The sequence below is a fragment of the Cibotium barometz genome, chromosome 24 (assembly GCF_041138505.1).
Source record: "Cibotium barometz isolate CiBa-2024 chromosome 24, ASM4113850v1, whole genome shotgun sequence".
In the NCBI taxonomy this organism is placed as follows: Eukaryota; Viridiplantae; Streptophyta; class Polypodiopsida; order Cyatheales; family Cibotiaceae; genus Cibotium; species Cibotium barometz.
In genome coordinates, this window is record NC_141069.1 from 25,097,556 (window position 1) to 25,112,189 (window position 14,634).

General features: G+C 41.6%; 1 pseudogene; it reads right to left on the minus strand.

The window, feature by feature from the left end:
- Nucleotides 1–13,190: 13,190 nt before the first annotated feature.
- LOC147625073 (germin-like protein 8-2 pseudogene) lies at nucleotides 13,191–13,877 on the minus strand (annotated as a pseudogene).
- Between the last annotated feature and the right edge of the window lie 757 nt (nucleotides 13,878–14,634).

Sequence of the window (14,634 nt, forward strand, 5' to 3'; positions counted from 1 at the left end):
TTGAACATATAAAACCATTGTGGAAGTCATTAGGAACTCAATGGAGTCTTTTTGGGCCCTTTAATTTGCCATGAGGTTATGGAAACGTTTAACTTTTTGAAAAAAAGGAGCCCGCCAGGTAAGCAAAAACCATGGGTTTGTAAGAGAGGTGTAAGAGTGGTCAAAGGGTGCACTTTCCCCCCCAAAAGGGGGGGACAATTTTACAATTTTCGGACCTCCATAACTTCTACATACAAGCTCCGATTTGAGCGGAGATTACAAATCCGTGATCTATGCATCAAGAGCTTTCCATAGATATGTTACATGATATGGTTTTATCCGCTAGATTTTAAATTCCATTTTCCCCCCAAAATTCAAATTCGAATAAAGTAACCGTTTTGAAGCTTCAAATTAGAAAACGTTTCTTCTTAAGAGAAAAGGTTTGACTCCCTTAAACTGCCAAATAAAAGGGCCCAAGAAGACTCCATTGAGTTCCTAATGATACTGTTTGTAAAAAAATGAGCCTTGCATCTGGAAGCAATATTGATAACAAATCCTGTAGATATCCACTCCGTCATCTCTACTCCCAATTTTCAAGTGTGTGTGAAATGGAGGGAGAATCTCAGCTTCTTCTAGGAGGTAAAAAACATAAATCTGTTTCGTACGTCGAAAATCATGGAACCAGAAGTGAGAAGAGACATGCAAACCCATCTCCATCTCGGAGGGGTATTCTTGAAGAGCGTGGAAATGTGATTTTAGAAGGAGATGAAGAAGGGCTCGATCATTCCGAGATTACCTATGTTGCGGGCCATGGAATGGGACCTTTGGAGAAACCAGTGGAGGGAGATGACGTCAACCTTTATCAGGATGATAGCAGCCATGGGACCACTCATGAGGAGCAGAATGAAGGGCAGTCCTGATTTGGAGGAAGCTGTGCAGTGGGAGGAAGTTCTTGAAAGGGAAGGTGTAGATGAGACACAAAGCAGCCAAAGAGAGGGGACAAACACAAAGGACACCTCCAAACAGGTCAAAAAAATAGAGATTTTTGGAAAGATGATGAGAACTAGAATCCCACAAGGATTCCTTTCAAGGATCATAGTTGATTTCACCCCACCGATCCCCCATTGATATCGCTCTGCAAGTTGGTGCCCACAAAGGTAGTAATAAGAAAGCTTAGCCTGAACACCGAGAGAACAATTTCTCGGTCATTCAAGAAGATGGGTGGGTACATGCCTAGTAGAAGATCCTTTATTGTGTGTATGATCAACCGAAAAGAGGAGGAATCACCTGTCACATCGACTCATATTTAGTCTTGGACGGATGCATGGAGGGCAGTGAATGACCAATTTGAGGCACTCCTACATACTAACAATGAGCGGGGCCCATTCTTGAGTGGAAAGATGGTGCATATCTTGGATGGCCCCAACAACAGATAGAAGGCCTTCATGGAGTGCATCAATCATGGTATTATTCAGTGTTATAATTTCAAAGTTTTGGAATTCTTTTGTAACAATGCTTGGTCTTCACTATTTTGGTACATGTTGTAGTTTATCCTAGTATGGACATATCTTGGAATTGCTCTGTGAAATGTGAGTTTGTTAGTTTCAACAAAGGTGATGTCGGGGAGTTGTTATTTTGTCTGACAAGACTGAGCAAGTAAGAACGTGTGCCCATGATATTTGTAATTTCTTTTTCAAGATTCACCGTTTTATACATTTTGACTATTCCATATGAATATTTAGGGTCAATGAGTTTGGATATGTACCAAGCATATTCAGAGACAGGGTTTTTCAATTGAGGCAACTCGATGAGTCAGACTTAAGCACTTTGTTGGAGGAGTTTGATGATGAGGACCGTGCGTTTATTGGAGAGAAACTCACTTGCAACGTAAATATGCGTGGGAAAAAGGGGTGGTATAGAATCCCAATTCAAATCTTGACATAGCTTGTTTTCAGAGCTGAGATGGAGCAACGCATTGAGGAGAAAGCAAAGGACATGGATGATGCTAGTCATTAGAAGGTTATAGAACAGGTGGAGGTTTTGTACAAAAATAAGGCACACAAAATGACGCACCTGGCTGACCCACACAATGGAGAGGCTTACTGGCAAGCTTTGCTCTCCCTACCATGTCTGCTACACACCATGTGGTGTATCGATGGCTACAAAAGCAGCTTGTCTCTAGTGTTCTTGAGTCAATGCCTCCCCTGGGAGTAGTTTGGACATTAGTGGATACTCCAACTTACATGTACGAAGATATGTCATTGGGCCGATTAAGTTTTGACATTTCTTGTTTAAAGTTGGGACATTTAAGTGTTTGTGTGTGTGCGCTTAATATTAGTGTCATGCTTTCAAGCATTGTCTACCCATAGAGAGGGAACATTGCCCATGGTGGCTAGACCTTGACTATAATGAGGCTCCTGAAAAAATTGACTTGTAGGAGACATATGAATTTATTGGTGATTTCGCAAGATCGGGAGACCACTGCTGAGGTACATTGTGAACCCATCATAGAAGCAAGTGTTTGTTTCTAAAGGCCTGGTTTTGGCGAGGATAAATGATGTGGCTTTTATTCTGGTAGAACCAGCCTTCCCACCTCGCATACGGAGACCTATCACTCAAGTGGTACATTTGTCACACCACCTGTGAACCTGGGTAGAGATATAGTTCAAAAGGCATTGGAGCCGAGTAGATAGAGCACTCAAGACCCACCTAGTACCTTCTAGTAAGATCCTAGAGATTGCATAGGTGGTTGATTGAATTTGATTCCCAAATAGACTGAATCATTGGTTGATTTTATGCTACTATGTACAGGCACAGTGTTGGCATATTGTATCAATGTTATTGACCTCGCTCGTGATATACAGAGCCTTGTGGTGCCATCGGATATGATGGCAATTATTTTTGGAAGGATTGAATGTCATTTGTACCAGGGGGAACGTAAGGGGAAAGATGGTAGACTACTATGTGGACATGGTGTTTGCTGATTTCCTTCAAATACCATGGTGGAGGGCTTCTCTCAAACGAAGGTGCCCAAGTGGAATCGGGTTGATGTGGACTTGCATGCAGCAACATTCAAGTTAGCAAACTTTTACATGACTGATACTAGATTCTTTGTGTCCTTGTACACAATGGAAGAGGCACATAAGGTTGAGTCTTGTGCTGGACAGAAGGGATTCATGCTCTTCCATCAGCAGAGGTGGTCCAGTGCACACCTGCCACCATTGGACGGAAAAAAGGGAAAATGGCAACAAAGGTAATTACTGTATGTGATGTCTCCCATTTTCTCATTGTGAACAAAGAGTAGACCTCTAAAGTTTGGTGTGTTGATTGGGGCAGGTGACATGTCTCTTCTCAACTGCATTTGTACGTTCTTCTGCTCCTAAGAGAGACCTTGAGCTTCATTTGTACGTTCTTCTGCTCCTAAGAGAGACCTTGAGCTTCATTATGATCAAGTGAGACAAATGGAACTCGGAGATGAGTTTGACATTGAGCTTGATCTCATTCATGACAAGTGAGAATATTGGTAATCTCATAAAGAATATGAACATTAAACCTTCTTCACTAGTAACATGTGTGTTGATTGTTGTGTGTGTAGTGTGCCATCTGAGGATTCGGTTAAAAGAAAAGATCATCCAAGGAGGGGGGGCTATCAAAGAGGTCAAAAGCTTTGCAAGTACATTGTGTCCCTCTTCACCCATGTTGGACGGCCACACTAGGGCTAGCTACTGCAGACATGGATTGACATGTGATCTTGATAGAAAATGATGAAGTAATCTATGAGTGACTTCTATGTCCATATGTGGGAGAGGTATATAATGTCCTTCATGTATCGTGGTTTTTAGCATTGTGTATGGAAAGAAAATTCACTTGTAAAGTTGTATGGATGTTGTCCTTGTAGATTTGATACCCTTATGCGTTGTAGTGCACTGGGTTATGATCCATTATGTTCACATTATATTTATGTCCATTGTATTTACATTTGTTGTCTACATAGAGAGCCTTCTGTGTTAGTATTTCACAGCTTGGTTACTCCTTTTTTTTGCCTACCCTCTTTAGGAGTTCAATTGCTTGGAAAGAAGATTGTACTTCCCATTTTCTTGGTCTATTTTGGATAGTCTTTAGGATGCCTTGGTGATTGATTTGGCTTTTGAACTTTTTGAGAAAAAGAGAAATGAGAATTCATTTGTTGTTAACATGTAAAGAAGATTGTTTCTTTAAATCTTCATTCAAGTTCACATTTAAACATATCATAATTCTCTTCTCATGTATTCCTTTGTGTCATGATTGCATTCTTTTGTTACAAGCACAAGTGGATTCGCTCCCTCCCCCTCCCCCTCCCCCTCCCTCTCTCTCTCTCTCTCTCTCTCTCTCTCTCTCTCTCTCTCTCTCTCTCTCTCTCTCTCTCGATCATTTGCTCGCAATGTACCACAAAAAAAGTAGCACGTGCTCACTATTTGCAGCTCTCGCAAAAAAGATAGATTATAGGACCCGACTATTGGAATCAGGGTTAGGGTTTTAACAATGCACACACACAAGATAGAGAAACTTGAGAGCACACAAACTCACTAGAATAGAATGAACAAATGTGTGTTAGATACAAAAGATAAGTACACACCCCAAAATGAGTAGATAAGAGGGTGTACATACGCACAGGGGAAAAAACCTCCTAGTGAGGGAAAAAAATGCCCCGGTGGTCCTAAGTGTGTTCATACACATCACTAGGATATAATGCTACAAACCCACCCTGGAGTGATGACGTGAAAATGTACAGGGCATGGCCGATCAATCCTGCAAAGGCAGTGAGCCCAAAGCTTTACGAAAAGCTTCATGCCAAGTTTCATAAGGAGTTTTAGACTGCAAGGCCTTGGTAGTAGGGCATTTGTACAACACATAGTTTGTGTACATAGTTGCCTCTAACCAAAAACCATGAGGTAAATCTTGGGCTTTCACCATACATCGTGCCATCTTCACATGAGAGACCTATTCTTCCTCTCAGCCACACCATTTTGCTTTGGTTTGTGTATGGCATTGTACATTGATATCTTATGCATTTTTTAGCCATATATGCATGAAATTCCTTGGACGTATACTCCCCCCCATCGATCTGAACGAAGGGTGGCAACTTTACATTCACATGCATTTTCAGCCATGCATATAAAAACCTTTGACTTCTTCTTAGCTATATGTGGAGTAATCGTCAATAAAAGTGATGAAGTAGAGATATCCCCCAATAGATGGTATCCTCATAGGACCACATTCATCACTATATATAGAAGCTGTAATTTCTTAATAGCTCTCACCTATCCATCCTTTGGAAATGATGCCCGATGCATTTTACCAAGAATACACCCCTCACATACATGTCTAGTAGGGGTCTCAAGAGTTGGCAACTCAGACACCATATCATGCCTTTGAAAACGCGTAACAAACTGCCATAATTCAGATGGCCAAATCGAGCATGCCATAATTTTGCATCGTTCATAGCACTAGTCATAGAGACAAAGCAAGCAACATGCTGCAACTTCTCAAATACATCCATCTTATATATAGGCCATGAAACAAGGTACATGAGGGAATGATAGAATAACCATCATTTCTATCCTGAATTGTACATCTGTCATCCATAAATTTTATCGTCAAGCGTGACAAGGCTAAGGCTAAAACTAACAACAAGTTCTTCTTAATGCCTGGCACATGTAAAACTTTCGAAAGAGTAAATGCGCCCACATTTACAGCAGTGACTCTACCAACTCCTTTGACAGGAAATGAGGAACCATTTGCACATGTGATGGTTCCTGTGCTTGGGACAGATTCCAGAGATGAGAACAAACCTTTTTGTGATGTAATGTGTATACTAGCACCACTGTCAAAGTACCAAGCCTCGATTCTTCCACTGACATGCATACATCATGAAGAGAAGGGTCATAACTACAATATACACTCCATGCCCAATCATCTTGAGCAAAACTTACAGATTCCTTCTTCTCTTCACTTGTTGGTGCAGATGCATTAGCCCCGGCCCCCTGCTCCCTTGTTTGTGCTCACTCTATAACCACTCCCGACCACCAGTGTGACTTTTCCCTTATCCTTCCCTACTATATTCTCATCCGAGAGTAGCTAGCCAGCAGAGAGGGATGCCCCCTTCTTTCTTGTAAATATCAGGCTCCACTTTGAGGTTGATTTGTAGTTCAATATAGATTGACACTTCACTTTAGTGACTAATGAAGAATATTTTCTTCTGTGTGTGTGTGATTTGTTGGGGGGGGGGGGGAGTAGAGGAACAAGAAAGGAGCTATGGCTTTTCCTATCTTTTATTCTCTCAAAATGTTTCTTTGCCAAACTTTGATATAGTAAAAGATGCACTTTTTTTATGGAGAGGTAGGGTAGTGAATATACCTGAAAACCAATTCCTCATAAGCGACAATGCTCCTCCACTTGTCATCAGAGGGCCGAGACCTTTGTCAATGTAGCCTTTAGTAAGAAAAATGATAAAAATAGAGGCCATTCTTTAGCCAATTTCTATTTTACAAGTTTCTCCTTACGCCAAAATACACTATATGTCAATTTATAAAATAGAGATGTTAACAAATTTGCCCATGGTTTATATACTTTCATATATTTATACCACAATAATAGTCTTGGTCCATTAGAAGGAATACCCCCCTTTAGTAAATGGAAAAAAATTAGAGACAAAAATAGAGGGCGTCGCTTTATGAGACAGTACCATTTTGGATTTATTAAGGACCTACACTATTTTATTAAGGACAAAAATAGCGGGCATCGCTAATGAGATAGTACCATTTTACATTTTTCAACGATCTACACTATTTCTACAGTAGCTACTTGGGAGCAACATCTTCATTTGCTATAATTTGCTTACAATAATACACCACACTCTTCTACAAGTAACCTGTGATAAATGATGCTAATTAGATACTCATGTTACTTCATATTTTGCTAGCCACCTCCCTTCTTGCATGCATGGATAATTGAATAAGAGTCTTAGCCACCTCTAATTTTAGTTCTCCAATTGGGACTAGGGATGAGGCTTTTCTTGGGCATCACACACTTGCAACAACAATCACACATCCATTGGCTATTTACTTAACTCATATATAATATGGCACAGCCTCAGTTGTCTTACAAACTCATAAATAATCATGATGGGCTAGTATAAACATAAGATGCAATCAAGGATGGGTAGGCAACGAGATGACAAGGGTATGATCAGGTAGCCATTGAGAATCTTCGATGGAGTGGCCTTTCTACTTGACTAAATATTCTTGGTGTTGTCTACTCATGGTGGAGAATGATTTCTAGTTCGATAATCTCATAATCTTCGCCCTAATAATGGAGGGTCATCATAGACTAGATACGCTGGAGGAGGGCCTATAAATGGTCTCAATAGACTAATGTGGGAAGACTTATAAATATGCCAATGTGATGGAATATCAAGACAATAAACATTGTAGTTAGTTTTTGTTAGAATCTTCAATGGGCCATAAAAGCTAGGGGCTAATTTAACTGTTGGGTTTCTTTCTATACTTTTGTGTCTTTGTTTTTCTACACAAAGCCATACATAATCACCTTCTTGAAAAGTGATTGCCTTGCATTTCTTGTTGGCTTGGTTGGCAAATGGCTTTAAAGTTGTGTTTTATATATGTAGCTTTGCATCTTCATGATCTTATCTTATCTTCATGTCAGGCAATGGACATTATTATCATCACGACGTTACTCTCTGTCAATATGAACAATGTCTGTGGTTTGTGAAAAGCTTCCATGATCAAACGCTGCCAAGCGATTCTCTTTGTATTGGTGGATGGCCCCAACTATGCCAAGTTCACAATTTGAGAAATATATTGCTCCTATCATGTTCATTGATGGTAAGCTTGACAAGGAAGAAGAGTAGATGCTAAACTTCTTTGTTATTATGGTGGTCAATTCTTGATGTTTAAGTTCTTTGGATATATGGTTCGTGTTTTTCAAAGGGGTGGCAAAAATGATGTTATAAAGGCATGTTTTAGAGAACAATCAAGGAATACCATGAATGTATCTATCAAATTTTGTGCATGTTACAATCAAGGCATACCATGGATGTATCTCTATCAGATTTTGTGCATGATGTTACTGTGTATTACCACACTTTAAAATGAACTTTAGAGACCCAAGATCATGGTAGAAATAAATTTCAGAGTACAAGAGAGTTTATACTTACACATGCATGGCTTTTAAATTTAAGAATCGTATTAAGTTGTGACAGAAGTAACCTTTTCTTTGTTACAGGAGGTCTAAGATATATATATATATATTATTCCCACGGCCTTAAACAAAAATCGGCTCTGGCTAAAAAAGTGGACTCAAAAAGTGTAGCTCCAATTCTAAAGCTAAGAGAGGGTGGCCTCGACGCTAGCAGTGAGGCGGTTCACCTCGTCCTGGTCGATGCCGAAGGCAGTCTCGAGCACCTGGTCGGGGAGGGGCGGGTAGGCGGCAAAGAGGGCGGCGGCCAGCTGCGAGACGCCGGGGTTCTGGCTGTTGAGGGCGGAGATGGCCAGGGCCGGCTGGTCCTTGTCCGGGTTCAGTTGGAAGTGAACGAGGCCGCGGGGGAAGACGAAGAGGTCGCCGGCGTATAGGGTCTGCTGGAAGAGGGTGTTGTTGGGGGCGGTGGAGACGAAGCCTACCTTGAGCGTGCCCTGGGCCAGGAAGAGCACCTCGGTGGCGCGGGGGTGCACGTGGGGCGGGTTGAGACCGTTGGGCTGGAAGTCGATGCGGGCGATGGACACACCATTTAACACTATATTTGTGAGTTTGAGAATTTTCCAATTCCCATTTTTAAATAGTAAAAAGATGGGATGCGGATAACGTGCCTATAAGTTTCTCAAAACCCTATCATGTGACCTATCATTGGAAAGCGCTTGGAAAATGGGATCTCGTGAGCTATAGAGCGCTCAATTTGGAGCAATGGTATTCAAGTTATGATTAATCCAAAGATTTGACCACATGTCCCAAACTTATGAAAAATTCCCATATTCCCCAATATGATGTTATTTATGAATGAATGCACAATGTTAATATCTTGAACATATAAAACCATTGTGGAAGTATACTGTTTGTCAAAAATGAGCCTTGCATCTGGAAGCAATATTGATAACAAATCCTCTAGATATCCACTCCGTCATCTCTACTCCCAATTTTCAAGTGTGTGTGAAATGGAGGGAGAATCTCAGCTTCTTCTAGGAGGTAAAAAACATAAATCTGTTTCGTACGTCGAAAATCATGGAACCAGAAGTGAGAAGAGACATGCAAACCCAGCTCCATCTCGGAGGGGTATTTTTGAAGAGCGTGGAAATGTGATTTTAGAAGGAGATAAAGAAGAGCTCGAACATTCCGAGATTACCTATGTTGCAGCCCATGGAATGGGACCTTTGGAGAAACCAGTGGAGGGAGATGATGTCAACCTTTATCAGGATGATAGCAGCCATGGGACCACTCACATGAGGAGCAGAATGAAGGGCAGTCCTGATTTGGAGGAAGCTGTGCAGTGGGAGGAAGTTCTTAAAAGGGAAGGTGTAGATGAGACACAAAGCAGCCAAAGAGAGGGGACAAACACAAAGGACACCTCCAAACAGGTCAAAAAAATAGAGATTTTTGGGAAGATGATGAGAACTAGAATCCCACAAGGCGTAGATCAGACACAAAGCAGCCAAAGAGAGGGGACAAACAAAAAGGACACAAAGCAGCCAAAGAGAGGGGACAAACACAAAGGACACCTCCAAACAGGTCAAAAAATAGAGATTTTTGGGAAGATGATGAGAACTAGAAAGGGAAGGCAAAGATGAGACACAGAGCAGCCAAAGAGAGGGGACAAACACAAAGGACACCTGCCAAACAGGTCAAAAAAATAGATATTTTTGGGAAGATGATGAGAACTAGAATCCCACAAGGATTCCTTTCAAGGATCACAGTTGATTTCACCCCACCGATCCCCCATTGATATCGCTCTGCAAGATGGTGCCCACAAAGGTAGTAAGAAAGCTTAGCCTGAACACCGAGAGACCAATTTCTCGGTCATTCAAGAAGATGGGTGGGTACATGCCTAGTAGAAGATCCTTTATTGTGTGTATGATCAACCTAAAAGAGGAGGAATCACCTGTCACATCGACTCATATTCAGTCTTGGACGGATGCATGGAGGGCCGTGAATGACCAATTTGAGGCACTCCTACATACTAACAATGAACGGGGCCCATTCTTGAGTGGAAAGATGGTGCATATCTTGGATGGCCAACAACATATGGAAGGCCTTCATGGAGTGCATCAATCATGGTATTATTCAGTGTTATAATTTCAAAGTTTATCCTAGTATGGACATATCTTTGAATTGCTCTGTGAAATGTGAGTTTGTTAGTTTCAACAAAGGTGATGTCCGGGGAGTTGTTATTTTGTCTGACAAGACTGAACAAGTAAGAACGTGTGCCCATGATATTTGTAATTTCTTTTTCAAGATTTACCGTTTTATACATGCTGACTATTCCATATGAATATTTAGGGTCAATGAGTTTGGATATGTACCGAGCATATTCAGAGACAGGGTTTTTCAATTGAGGCAGCTCGATGAGTCAGACTTAAGAACTTTGTTGGAGGAGTTTGATGATGAGGATCGTGCGTTTATTAAAGAGAAACTCACTCGCAACGTAAATATGTGTGGGAAAAAGGGGTGGTATAGAATCCCAATTCAAATCTTGACGTAGCTTGTTTTCAGAGCTGAGATGGAGCAACGCATTGAGGAGAAAGCAAAGGACATGGATGATGCCAGTCAGTAGAAGGTTATAGAATAGGTGGAGGTTTTGTACCAAAATAAGGCACACAAATGACGCACCTGGCTGACCCACACAATGGAGAGGTTTACTGGCAAGCTTTGCTCTCCCTACCATGGCATGAACCAGACAAGCACATAGCGATAGAGGAGAAGCTATACCTTATTGGCATGGCATGTGTGAAGGATGCTGCAAAATCATATTTGGTTGGGATGCTATACAATGTTCGCACCTTAGAGTATCTCCCAACTGACAAAAGGAAGATGAGAGATTGGTTCCATGTGTTTGTTTTTTGGTTGCAAATTGTAGAATTTGGTCAAGCTTTGCTAGTTGAAATCAAAATGGCTGACCAGGTCCGCCTCCCCTCTGAAAAGGAGTTTAAGGAATATGTAGTGACATGTAGGAGAAAGTTCTTCAAGAAGGAATTCAAGACACACCAGGGAGGATTCTGCTACAATCTGCCTATTGATGAGAAACCTACCTTGAAGTCTGCTACACACCATGTGGTGTATCGATGGCTACAAAAGCAGCTTGTCTCTAGTGTTCTTGAGTCAAAGCCTCCCCTGGGAGCAGTACCATTTTGGATTTATTAAGGACCTACACTATTTTATTAAGGACAAAAATAGCGGGCATCGCTAATGAGATAGTACCATTTTACATTTTTCAAGGACCTACACTATTTCTACAGTAGCTACTTGGGAGCAACATCTTCATTTGCTATAATTTGCTTACAATAATACACCACACTCTTCTACAAGTAAGTCTCCTTTAGAATTCGTATATGGTAAGAATTTATCGTCGACACCACATGCTTTTTGATTTTCATATATTATCCCTAGAGGCTAATGATTTCACTAGAGACCATACCTGTATACTTGAACGAGTAGATGAAGCTATAGCCAAATCTCAAACACAATATGCCAACCAAGCTAACAAGAAATGCAAGGCAATCACTTTTCAAGAAGGTGATTATGTATGGCTTTGTGTAGAAAAACAAAGACACAAAAGTATAGAAAGAAACCCAACAGTTAAATTAGCCCCTAGCTTTTATGGCCCATTGAAGATTCTAACAAAAACTAACTACAATGCTTATTGTCTTGATATTCCATCACATTGGCATATTTATAAGTCTTCCACATTAGTCTATTGAGACCATTTATAGGCCCTCCTCCAGCGTATCTAGTCTATGATGACCCTCCATTATTAGGGCGAAGATTATGAGATTATCGAACTAGAAATCATTCTCCACCATGAGTAGACAACACCAAGAATATTTAGTCAAGTAGAAAGGCCACTCCATCGAAGATTCTCAATGGCTACCTGATCATACCCTTGTCATCTCCTTGCCTACCCATCCTTGATTGCATCTTATGTTTATACTAGCCCATCATGATTATTTATGAGTTTGTAAGACAACTGAGGCTGTGCCATATTATATATGAGCTAAGTAAATAGCCAATGGATGTGTGATTGTTGTTGCAAGTGTGTGATGCCCAAGAAAAGCCTCATCCCTAGTCCCAATTGGAGAACTAAAATTAGAGGTGGCTAAGACTCTTATTCAATTATCCATGCATGCAAGAAGGGAGGTGGCTAGCAAAATATGAAGTAACATGAGTATCTAATTAGCATCATTTATCATAGGGAAAAAATGGCTTTAAAGTTGTGTTTTATATATGTAGCTTTGCATCTTCATGATCTTATCTTATCTTCATGTCAAGGCAATGGACATTGTTATCATCACGACGTTACTCTCTGTCAATATGAACAATGTCTGTGGTTTGTGAAAAGCTTCCATGATCAAACGCTGCCAAGCGATTCTCTTTGTATTGGTGGATGGCCCCAACTATGCCAAGTTCACAATTTGAGAAATATATTGCTCCTATCATGTTCATTGATGGTAAGCTTGACAAGGAAGAAGAGTAGATGCTAAACTTCTTTGTTATTATGGTGGTCAATTCTTGATGTTTAAGTTCTTTGGATATATGGTTCGTGTTTTTCAAAGGGGTGGCAAAAATGATGTTATAAAGGCATGTTTTAGAGAACAATCAAGGAATACCATGAATGTATCTATCAAATTTTGTGCATGTTACAATCAAGGCATACCATGGATGTATCTCTATCAGATTTTGTGCATGATGTTACTGTGTATTACCACACTTTAAAATGAACTTTAGAGACCCAAGATCATGGTAGAAATAAATTTCAGAGTACAAGAGAGTTTATACTTACACATGCATGGCTTTTAAATTTAAGAATCGTATTAAGTTGTGACAGAAGTAACCTTTTCTTTGTTACAGGAGTTCTAAGATATATATATATATATTATTCCCACGGCCTTAAACAAAAATCGGCTCTGGCTAAAAAAGTGGACTCAAAAAGTGTAGCTCCAATTCTAAAGCTAAGAGAGGGTGGCCTCGACGCTAGCAGTGAGGCGGTTCACCTCGTCCTGGTCGATGCCGAAGGCAGTCTCGAGCACCTGGTCGGGGAGGGGCGGGTAGGCGGCAAAGAGGGCGGCGGCCAGCTGCGAGACGCCGGGGTTCTGGCTGTTGAGGGCGGAGATGGCCAGGGCCGGCTGGTCCTTGTCCGGGTTCAGTTGGAAGTGAACGAGGCCGCGGGGGAAGACGAAGAGGTCGCCGGCGTATAGGGTCTGCTGGAAGAGGGTGTTGTTGGGGGCGGTGGAGACGAAGCCTACCTTGAGCGTGCCCTGGGCCAGGAAGAGCACCTCGGTGGCGCGGGGGTGCACGTGGGGCGGGTTGAGACCGTTGGCTGGAAGTCGATGCGGGCGATGGACAAGCCCTGCGTGTTGAGGCCGGGGAAGTTGGCCGCGCTGGCCAGGTTGACAGCCACGCCCCAGCCCTTTGTCCAGGTTGCTCGCATTCCGAAGGAGCGTTGACTTGAAGTCGGCCGCCTGCACCTGGTTGGTCGGCTTGCAAGTGAGGCCGTTGAGGGTGATGTGGCCGCCGTCCGCCACGCAGAAGTCCTGCAGAGGGTCTTCGTCCGCAGCCCTCACTTGGAGGAGCATGAGCGGAGAGGAGGCCAACAGCAGCATCGCGGCGGCCAGAAGCAAGTTATAGCTGGCAGCCATTAATTGGATGTGGCTGGCTTGTATGATCGACGGAGTTTGAGTTTAATTTGCCTGTGTGACTGCTGGCTACTGAGGTGGGTGGGTAGAGCAATTAGGAAGCGTGTTATAATGCGAGATTGCCTGCAAGACGAGGAATATATATTGAAAACAAGCCACTCCTCGCCAGTGTTCGAAAAAAATAATTTTGCCAAAAAGTTAAAAACCTTCATTAGAAATTTGGGAAATTATTAATTGAAGAATTTCTCAAATTTTGGAGGTTTTCCTTCTAAAATTTCCCAAATTTTGCAGGTTTTTGTACCTTCAAGTTAAAAATTTGAAGGTAATTTTCAGAAGTTGCAGGTGCAAATTACACTAAACCCTGGTTTTTTTCGAACACTGCTCCTCGCTTGGATTTAAATATACACGTCACTAAGCAATATTGTCATGTTTGTATTTTTGTGCGCAACAAAAGTCTGAATGACACTTTTCATGTTCATGGCCTTGCATTCCAATGATCGCTGCGCTTCGCTTGGCTCCAGAGAGCAAGAAGGCCTAGCTAGAACAAGGATTCTACTACCAAACTAAAAAAATCTCACGAGTGTCGTTTCGTAGCATTTTGTGTGTCGTTAAGCAACATTGTTATAGTGACATTTTATGTGTCACTAAAAATGCCACTAGGCAACATTGTTAGTGCGACGAGAATTTCGTTAAATACGAGAGTTAACTCACTCTAGCGTGTGTACTTTAAATCTCATTTCTCTCCCACCCTGCCTTTCTT